Source organism: Ptychodera flava, chromosome 12 (genome assembly GCF_041260155.1).
Source record: "Ptychodera flava strain L36383 chromosome 12, AS_Pfla_20210202, whole genome shotgun sequence".
NCBI classification, from domain to species: domain Eukaryota; kingdom Metazoa; phylum Hemichordata; class Enteropneusta; family Ptychoderidae; genus Ptychodera; species Ptychodera flava.
In genome coordinates, this window is record NC_091939.1 from 12,324,238 (window position 1) to 12,335,356 (window position 11,119).

The following is an 11,119-nucleotide window of genomic DNA, read 5'->3' on the forward strand; positions in this document are numbered from 1 at the left end:
ACTAAAAGCCAATCTGAAGTTTTTGAAATTTCGGCAGAGATATGCTTCCGCATTGCAAATAATTTAAGTGCTGTCGGTGATGGCGCCCTTTAAGTCTATCAAGTTTTTTTTCTTGTCGGAGAAGTGGAAGCTTGAATTCACAGAATTTTTGTCAACACTGCCTGTATATATAACGCTTCTGTTATTTTGTGCCTTGTCAAATACTACAACGACTTAATACATTTGCGATGTATTTTTTAAAATATATGTAGTAATTATGAAAATGATATAAATCTATGGTATTAATGATGCTTTCACATTTACCGTAACCCGTCTGCAATTGTCGTTGGTGTTCAATATCAATGTGAACGTTTGATTTCAACTGTTTGAACACAAACTTCTATCGAGGTGAAACCATCATGTGATGTCTGCTCTAGATACCTAGATATTAGAAACTTATGGCTCTGTCACACCCTGACGATTTAACCTGCGTATGTCAACGTATAAAACATTTGGCGAATACGCTCAGGCGTACGTCGAATACGTCCTAGGAAAGTTTTGTATAAATCAAGAGCACGCTAGTAGACATCGTAGTACGGCGAGGTCGTCGAAAACTTTGTGCATGCACAAAACTTTTCGACGTATGCCAGCGTATGGCTCATACGTCCCGCACACGCGGGCCATAAATTGTAGGTAGGATATGCGCTCGTGGACACACGTTCACACATATTACTTGTAAGTTACTCATAAGTCGAAATGCGTCTAGATAATTGTCTAGCCTACCCAAAACGTATTTTTAACCTATGAGTACGTTGTGAATACGCTATGTATACGCCGGCCAAAAATTGAAAAATACATTGTTATTTTAGCAAGCCAGCTTTTTAGAGAAATTTTGATACGTCGGCATACTCTAGCCAAATCGTCAACGCGTGACAGCGCCCTTTGTAATGGTGAGGTGATAAAATAGTTACACATCAAACGAACTCGTTCCTTTTTCCCAGTTTTTTAGAATATGACATTAGTTCCTTTTGTGTCTCCTGGCGAGACTTTAGGCATGATAGTTTAAATTAGCGAATAAAGGAAGACAAAGTTTTAGAACACTTTAGCTGAGGTCTGAATGACTACATGTCATCGAATTGAAGTATAAATTTCACTCAGCATCATATCATTTGTTCTCGTTGCTAAGACTTTGTACTACAACAGAAAATTGTTTCTATATCCAGGGCTTTCGACAACTATCCAACCGTCTGTTCAAATTGATTAGCACCACTGAGCAGGCGTGACCTTTAATTATCCCAGATTTGAGGCACTTGATAGCGTCTGCCATCCCAATTCAACATGGGTTTATATGTTCTTATGTACATAGATTCCTCAATACCTCTCTTCAACCAACCTGGCTCGCGATCCGATATTTCCGCATTTTCTACCGTGAAATTATGACCCGGGGAAACCTTGTGAATATGTTTAGAAACCTCTGAAGTGACGCAGCTGGGACGGCCTATGTTCTCTCGCACTTGCAAAGATCGCTCTGTTTCTCCGTATAGTTCATTTTACGTTCAATATCTTCACAACCCTCACATCGGATGCGATATATAGGACAGCAGACCACATAAACCTACGTTGAATCGGGATGGTGGACGTTATCAATTGCCTTGAATCTGGTGTAACATTTTACGATCGGGCATGCGCTTGGTGCTAATCAACACTGTTGATAAAGACGGCTGGATGGTTGTCGAAAACTCTGGATAGAGGAATAAATCTCTGGTGCAGTACAAAGTATGAGTATTTAGCAACAAGAATACAGTACCGTATGTCTGAATAGGTTAATCTTCATCATCATATCATTTGTTGTATGCATATTTATGAAGACCTTAATAAGTATGGAGGTGTAGTTGTTTTATAAAACAAAAAATCAATGAAAGCATTATAAGTAATACTAAAATGACAGCAATTGTCTCTTTAAATGCATTAAAATCTGACAAAGTATAGATTGTGTGCTGTCTGGTATATCCAGCGTCGTTGGGTGTCTTTGCGTGGTGCAGATACAAGAAGCCGAAACAGTTGTGGATGTGCCAAAACGCCTAAATATATGCCAAGCAGGTGTGGTCGACGTTCTAGTGATGTGGGCCGCTTACATTACACTCTGATGAAGTCCCAGCTTTTTTTACAGGAGAAATGATACTGAAAAACGGGAAAACGAAACATTTACTATTACAGTCCACTACCCCAGAGGTCGTTTAGAGCACAACTTGACCTGTGTCGACTCTGCTCTGTGAAATTACACGTATACGTTCCCCGACCTTTGAATTATCAACCAACCAAACATGCAGGCTATACTGTGGATGAATCTGTTCTCGGTCAGAATGACCAACTCGGCAGAGGACAGAAGGACAGAAGGAAGTTGACATTGGTTCAGAGGAATACATACCTTCCATACCAAGGACAACCCTCTGATGATCTCCCAAGCTAGCCTCTTCGCTTTTGCAACAACACATATGATAATGGACAAGCACACACTGGTAAGCCAACGGATCATAAAAGGGATTTTGCAATCAAGGGTTTTAACAACTATGATATTCCATTCATAATCTTTGCACGGATCTACTTTCGTCAAGTGCTAACCAACGTTACTTTTGGCAACCTTTCACCCCACCCCCTCCCCCAAGAATGTCAAAAGGTGTCTACAAAGGCAGGGCCTCTGTGGCACAACATCCGTAAGTTTCCAATGCCATTTTGGCCTACAAGGTATTCTCTTTCCTTTCAAACAAAACCACGTTTCTCAAACGTAAATTTGACTTAAAATCGTTCTCAGCTGACACCTCTATTGCCCCCTGTTTTTAGCTGAACTCTATCCTTCAAGACATCGTTTAGCGCTTTATGCCCAGACCAACCTGTAATACTGAACTGCAACACCGCTCATGACAACTCATCGAATACGATAAAGGTTCCATCAAATTCATTCTTCTGGCCTAGAGTAAACACATATTTGGTTATTCTGTGACTAAGGGACCTTCGATCGTCGAAGTTGACGCATGAGAGACATACTGCGTTTGTTTTGGGTGAGGGTTTCAGACCTCAATTCGTTTTTTGGGGGCCTAAATCACACTAGGGAATGTGCTGTAGCTGTTCTGAAACCACTTTCACAGTGGGGAGTATCGTTTCTAAGGGGGTCGAAGTTTCTCCGGCTTCATTTATGATCACCCCTCCAACAGTTTTCAGTCGAGGTTATTCCAGTTCTACTCCTCTACCAATCACATTCAACGTTACTTTTGGCAATCAAGTAGAGGGCCCAGCTGGTAGCGTGACGGAAAATATTTATATTTCACAAACAACAGTGACTATGCTAGCTAGCGAGAAACCAGCCGCGAAACTTCAATCTCTTCCTTCAAATGAAAACTTCCCGCGAGCGATATCGGAAACTAGCACGGCCAGGAGTGGCTTGGAAGCCTCTGTGGCTCTAGGGGGCGCCACTGAAAATGCAAACGAGTGTTTTATTCTCATCTTTCAAACGATACAGTTGGAATTTGCAGGTGTCTAGGTAACCGAAGATGAATTCACCGTGTTGGTATCATTAAAACAATTTCCTGAAATGTCCTGTTTTGCCGCGTTGCAATGACATTCAAGCGTTCAGTTGTATTCGACCAAATATCGTTTAATAGTTTCGTTTTGCGTGATGTACTTGACCTCCTCTTTTAGATTTGTTCGTGGCCTCCGAGTCCAAACACGATACCTGGGCTCGTGCAAAGATCACTGCGAGGAACCTTGAAAATAAATACGAAGAAAAAACGTTAAACACGTTGTAAAAACTGACAATTACAGAAAGAGGGAATTTCATAAAACCATAAACGTTGAAGAAAATGAAATTGTTAAGTGGTGTAATGGTTGCAGATAAAAATGTACGGCAGTGAAGTAGAAACGGAGAGTCTGGTATATCAGTAAAAGATTTATATTTGTTCGCGCAAGACTGGTTGCAAAATGTCGTAGTATACCAGTAGCGGTGTGAACATCTAGAAAAAACGAAATGTGATTTCTACTTATACGTATTCATATGTTGTAGAGTAGTAAAAATGCAACTTTCGAAATATGTTTGAATATCATCATTCTCTCCTGCGTCAATGAATGAAAATCTCTCTTCAGTTACATTACGTTATAATATTTGGGTAGACTTCCGAAGTGTGAAAGCACTCGTGTTGATGTATATAGTGCTCAGAAAAATCTCGACAAACATTTTAAAGCGTTGGCGTTGAGTATCAAAAGAAGTGTGTTGGGACACACCTAACCGATCTTTCTGTGAGGAACGCAATTTGTTCTTGTGGTTAAATTGTGTCATTGATGATAATGCTCGTTTGATTTGGAGGTCAAATGTCAGCTGCATAAGCAAGACTCATATTTTAAACGCCTGGATATTATGTCAAAAGTATTTACCAGATTTAGTGTAGAGATACCAAGCCTTTTAAAAGCCCTGACATTTTCCATAATATTGATGCATAACATCCACTCCAGATGGTTCAAAAACCATTAAACCTATTAGATCTTTTGTACAGGAATGGCATTTAATAGCAGGATTTTTTTTCAAAATTTATGCCGTCATTGGATTGAAGCGCGTTCCATCGTAAACGAGACGCGGGATCCGGAAACTTTACTTGATATGAAGTGACAACGTACATTTTCCTGTCCTCACAATAACTAGGTTACCGTCATCTCGTAATTTGATACTTTCGGATTTGTCGATAGCTGAGACGTGAACGATGCCGAGACTCTTATGCATCTCGTATGCAAATATCGGAATGGAACGGTTTAAGAATGAAACCCTTCACGCGTTAAAATCTGATGTATCTTGTACCTTTGAAGTCGACACGCTACTAAATTGTATTCCTTTGCAGTCTTTTAAGGTAGCATGCGCCTCGAAAGTGAAAGACTTAAACTTTTGCTCAAACTTTCCTGAATGAAACTTTCAACCAGTCTCTTACCAAATCAACAATACAAATCGGGGGTCACCGTGCAAAGTTTGGAAGTAGCGAAACAAATTACCCAACATTTTGCGATATTTGAAATTCAAAATGGCCGCCATTCCTTTGTTATCTCAACGGGAGAAAATTCAATTTTGGATTTTCGAAAAACTAAGGCAGTGAAAGTTTTTCTTTCTCGAAGAACTTTAAAATGAGCCCCCACAAGTGGTAGATCAGAAAAGAATTGTGATCGAGAATCTCATTGTATGGAATCGTCTCGCCTGCATCTGTTAACTTAATAGCTTTAATACAGTTGCATATTCACTATAAACGCTATCGATTTTCATTGCACTTTCCCAAATAGACTTCCATCTTCGCAGCCTCTCGACTCATTGCACGAATATCCAATATAATAGAGAGCTTCTCCCTAAAATAAAGTAGTTATTCATATCTAAGTGACGTTCCTTCAATCGGGTGATACTATTTTTCTGTGTCGATAACTTAATTTGTATGCAAATACATGTGCAAACATAAAATCGAGTTTCCTTTGCATTGCTGACACGAACTGTCGAGATAGCGTGGTGGACTGAAAATACCCTAGAGAAGCCAGCCATACTCAGGCGGGGTAACGACTTTTGATGGGAAAGACATAAGTTTTCATCGTAGTTCTTGGAAGTGTAGGCACCGAAGTCACTAGACTCTCCACAGTCGCTGTGCCTTGTTTTGTGCGCGCCACGATGGGCCTGCATTCGAAGGCTGTGCAGCTGTGAGCACGCGCTGCCAGACACAGCGACTTTCCTTTCTTGCAAGTAGATGAATATTCATAAGGGTAGTGACGTCAAAAGAAAAACCTATCTAACTGGGCGGAGAGAATATATACTTGTAGCTGGTAGACCTATATACGCGGTATGTTTTTATTTTTCATTTTTCATTTTATTTTGCTATGCTACCTGTCATTTTTGTTTTAATTGACGGATGTGTGGAGTTCTATAAAGTACCCGGATCAGGCAGAAATCCGACCAGTCGCTTGCAAGAACGTCCAGACCCTGGGATTCGCGTCGCGTCTCTGAAGGGCGCGCGCGTGTTCCAACAGGGAAGAACGCGAATCGCAGGGTCTCTGCCAGACTACGAAGTCACCTGCATGTTCTATTCCGCTCTGGGCCTATGCCCCCATAGACGTGTGAACATATGCCTGTCCACGAGTTTCCTCAATTACCTGTAGATATCGAGTCCTCAGATTGTCCCGTCAAATTGTGAATACCTATTCAAAATCGACATCGTTCACAGTGTTACGTTTCTATCTCATTATCACTTTAAAAGTGTGTTAATTGGTCATCGAAAGAGAGGCTCTATCAATTTTACCTGTAACTGAATTGATGACGTGATTCCTAAATAACACCCGAGGGGGCATAATGCAATAACTAACTTGATTTTTAAATCTGTGTTGTTTTTTTTTGACAAACACCAGCCAAGACATTTAAGTTGATGTACTGAAAAAGAAAGTCAACGGAAATGAAAGTGAAACCGTCGACCTAGATAATATAAATTCATCAATGGACGCTGTGGCGACATTCAATGCTTTGTGTGAAAATAGAAGGTGACCACTTTATTGACAGAGAAACATTCTCCTTGGTTACCTGAAAGACCATCGATATCGTTGTATAAGTTGTATTAGTGTGTGACTGGAATATGTGTGCATTTTCTGGAATATCAAAACTTTACAAAATATTGTTTTCTTCTAATTTCAGATGCAAGCGAGACGATAGGTGAAGATTGCTTTTCCAAACAGCTGTTTGCTCATGCTGTCAGTGGTAAAATGGCGGAGTAGCATGAGACGAGCCCGCGATTAATTTTTGTTAAAGACTGAACAGAACATGCAGAGTGTATAGAAGTTTTCGTGGTACTGAGAGCCATTTTTGTGATACCGGTATCTCTGTACTATAGGCTGTTAGCGCATCATAACTCAACCGGTCAGGCACAGAGCGACATGCTGAATTACACCGAAGGTACAAGTATCCTCAGAGTAAAGTCCAAATTGACATATTTGAACTTCGCGAATTGAAACTCGGTCACGTGACCTGAGTCTACCATAAAGACAGTTCTCTGTCATATTTAATGGTTTTGATGCCATTGATAGATTGATCACTGGAAATGCTTCCTTAAAATTTCCTATTCACGATGGGAAGACATTGCCGGTTTTAATTTCCATCTTCTGCCAAAAGGAAATTTGACAGACACAAAGCGTCGAATGTAACTTTTAATGGTTCGTTCTGCCGACAAAATTTATATCGACCGAAGCTGACGCTTTGAATAACACCGGCGAAAATCAATTTGATGTAAGGCTTAATGTGTTTAGCGCTCAATAAATGATTTGATGTGATGCTGATGACACAAAACCCACCCGCTCTTTTACATCCATCGCATTTAATTTATTGTAAAACAAGAAGATTACGGCACCACTGTCTGTTTTATAGCATCTCTCTTATCTGCAAATAGTAATTCCCCATAAAAACAGGTTTATGTTTGAAGGTGTTTGGATGAATCCTGAGGTGGCTAAATCTAAAGTATCGCAAACAATTTCATTCTTGTAATAAACTCATACATTTGCACGTATTTCGTTTGCTGTTATGTATTCACTGTCGACAGAAGTGCTAAATGCTAACTCGCTCCTGTGAATATAAATTGACTCTCCGGCGGACTGAACTAGCGGAAATTGGTCTGCTGGTCTAAGGGGTTACATAGAAGTTGTTGGCCTCAGCAGCGCGGCTGTCGTCGCTATAAGAAGCCATTGGCCAGTGGTTCTTTGACTCTGGTTATGCTGAGAGATTCAGTCGCCTATGATCTCCGCAAACTCGAACCCTAAACAATTTTAGAGTACGGGTTGGACTTGGTGGAGACCAACACCCGAACTCAATCGTTCAGTTTAGGAAATATTGGTGTTAAGTTTGTTGTGTAATAGGTAGGACGAAGTCCTCTATGACTGGGTTCTGACGACATCGTATTCTTTAAACTGCGGTCGCTTAGCAGGGTTGACTTGGTTACCTAAGCCCTAAACAATTTCCGGGTTGGATTTGGTAGAGGTCAATACCCGAACTGAATCTTTCAGTTCAGACTCTGGAGAGAACTTGTAGCCAATCGTGTAGCAGGAGGAAAGTATGATATCAGTCATTCCTCCCGCCTCAAATATCTTCATTTGTATCGCTGTCATTTCCTGTTTCAATGACCACGATCGTGCCGTCAACTGGATTCTGATAAGCTAGTGATGTTGATTTCGGTCAAATAAAGAAACTTTTGTCTTATTAGAAATGCAAATCTTTCATGCTACGGTGTGGACACTACTTAAATTGTACGTTAAAACGTCCACTTTTACAAAGTTGTTTACGACACACAAATAGTTATCGATGAAGCTGCTATATATGGTTTCAACAACGGGAAACATCGCTGAATGCCTTTTTATTGGAGCATAAGATAGTTTCACTGAACTCAAGAAGTAAATGTATTGCTCTCAAAAAAGCTTGACTGTGGCATCAATTTAACGAATTATTTATTGTAAAACAGTCAAAAGTCCGACGTACCGATTGTACCATTAATATAGCGATAACATTGCTTTCGAACCCCAAAGGGTAACATTTCTGTTGGAAAAATTTGACCGATCAGACACAGAAAGCCCGTATTTATTTCGTCGTTTTTTTTGCAGAAGAACTATGAATAGGCCTATGTCGATTATTGAGAATGGAAATTGATCGCAATCTACTATGACTTTTATCACGGCAGATACATTACAAATGTGTATGATGAAAATATAAAAGATAAAGGCTTTTAACAGAGACGGGTAACTTATTGATTATGCATCAATCAATCGCTCTATGTGTTTTTTTTTTCAGAAATCCTTTCCATTTGGAAACTCACATCTAATCAAGTAATTCCTGCTTATTGATAAGAGTCACGTGATATGAAATTCAAACGCTCTTCACAGTTCATTTCAGGAATTGCCATCACAACGGTGGAAGACAACTGTTCGAAACTTTGTGATTGCTCTACGTAACATATTATCAGTATATGGCCAATATTGTTTGACCGAATTGTTCATGCCCTATGTAGATTACAAGCTTACATAAGCACATACATTGTGTATGGTCCCGAGGGGAGATTCATCCTTTGTAGGTATCTGAAAAACGTGAGACATATGAAAATGTATTAGCGGCAACAAGGCGCGTGTTGGATATAATGTATGGTCTTCATTGATGTTATATAAACCAAATTCCTTGCTTCAAAATGGTATTACTTGTCCCCCTTCTCGGTTGGGGGGGGGACAAGTAATACCGTTTTGAAGCAAGGAAAGAGATCGAAACCATCGAAAGCAGTTGCATGTTTGTCATCCAGAAACTCAGGCAAGTTCTGACGTCAATCAAAAAGGGTTATATCCACGCGCTTATCGACAATGAACGAAAAAAGCTGGTCGCAAATTCGCCGCATATATCGCACTTCTGGCACCAGTGTGGCATCCATCCCTATTAAACTTTCGTCGCTACATTGGCAGATGAAGTCAAAAGAAAATTGAAGCTGACATAGTGGGTTCAAAATAGCGGCACTGGTCCGCTCGTCAAACAACAAGTTAGCAGTCGAAAATTCCACTATGATATGATATCAGACAAAACATGCATATGTAACTTATTTCGTCCTTTTTGTCGAGGATCTACGCAATAAAAAAACCATGAAATATCAAACCAACTGTTTCGATTTATGGGATAAAAATTTACAAAAATCTTGGAATGATTTATTTTATCACTGTATTCACTATTTCAAGATCAATTGAGCTTACAGTCGTCCTTGGTCCCGATGAGATTCCGCTTTTGCCAGAACTGTCTCAAAAACACAGCATTTCTAAGTTTATCATGATTACTTAAACACGTGCCGTTGGTCCATAAAGAGGTCAGTATCACACGAAAATGAGCTTTTGTACAATTGATTATGATGAAAAGTTTAAATTGTCTGACATCGACAGCAACTCAACCTATCTGGAAGTCCATCGTCGCTAACTATTGATGTCAGACAGGGCATAAAAAAACCGACGGTGATCCAAGAGAGACTGCCTGATATATCCACCATCGATAATCAAAAACCTTCAGTTGTACGTAGACCAGTTCAGACCCTGCAAACGTTATAAAATGTCTGACGCTCACATATTTTGAAATGTTTATTATGCATAATTCTGCACACAGCACCTCTGACGAAATGCTGTATCATCGACCCAGTCACAGGTCCTGCTGTCTGTTTACTCTACAGCACGATCTTTATGTCCCCTGTTTGCTTTCACTGTGTTGTATAAACTTCTATATTAATCCATCATAATGAATATGTAAATAGTAAAGCAATTAATGAATACAGTGAAAATATAAGCAAATCAATGAATAACAGAAAGACTTACGTAGCATTTGTACTCGATATCGTAGTTAATTACAAACAATATTTTATAATTCCTGAAAGTGTTAAACTGTTTTCATGTGTTTGCACTGAAGGAAATATGCAGATCCACATTCGTTTTGGCGATACCATTCAGTCAACGTAACACTTTTATACCATACAATCAATGCATACAATTGCGATACTGCGAAAATGAATAACAATTATAGTATTCATAGCTTTGCCAATATTTATGAATTTATAATTGGTGCATGATAAGACGTTTCGGTGGTTACTGTTCGGGGCAAATTATGCTGACATTTTACGACTGTGTGAATATCTATAATGTACGTGAAAATGTTGATTGGCTTTTGCTTTGTTTGTTCAGTTCCAATATTTACATATTTCTTGATATTAAGCAAAATACACCGATATATTACTAACCGTTCCTCGTTTTTCCAAAATTAATGCGGTAACTAGATACAAAATGGCCAAGGAGTCTCTGATGTCCAAGAAATAAAGTATCACTGAATCATATAGTTATACATAGGCTGCTTTGTAAGTCGGAGGCATTTTTCTTTTTAAGGCCTAATAATGCTCGGTCAGTGGAGCATATATGATTTTGTTCACTGATAAATGTGTTGACCCAGTCATTCCACTTGATGCGCATGACCAGGTTTTGCTTTTGCGGTCAACGTTTAAGTCAGACATTCAACCAATCAGGCCGCTTAAAACATCCAGGTAACGAAGACGAGTTTATTTTCCCCGTTGGTGTGGCCACACCCTTG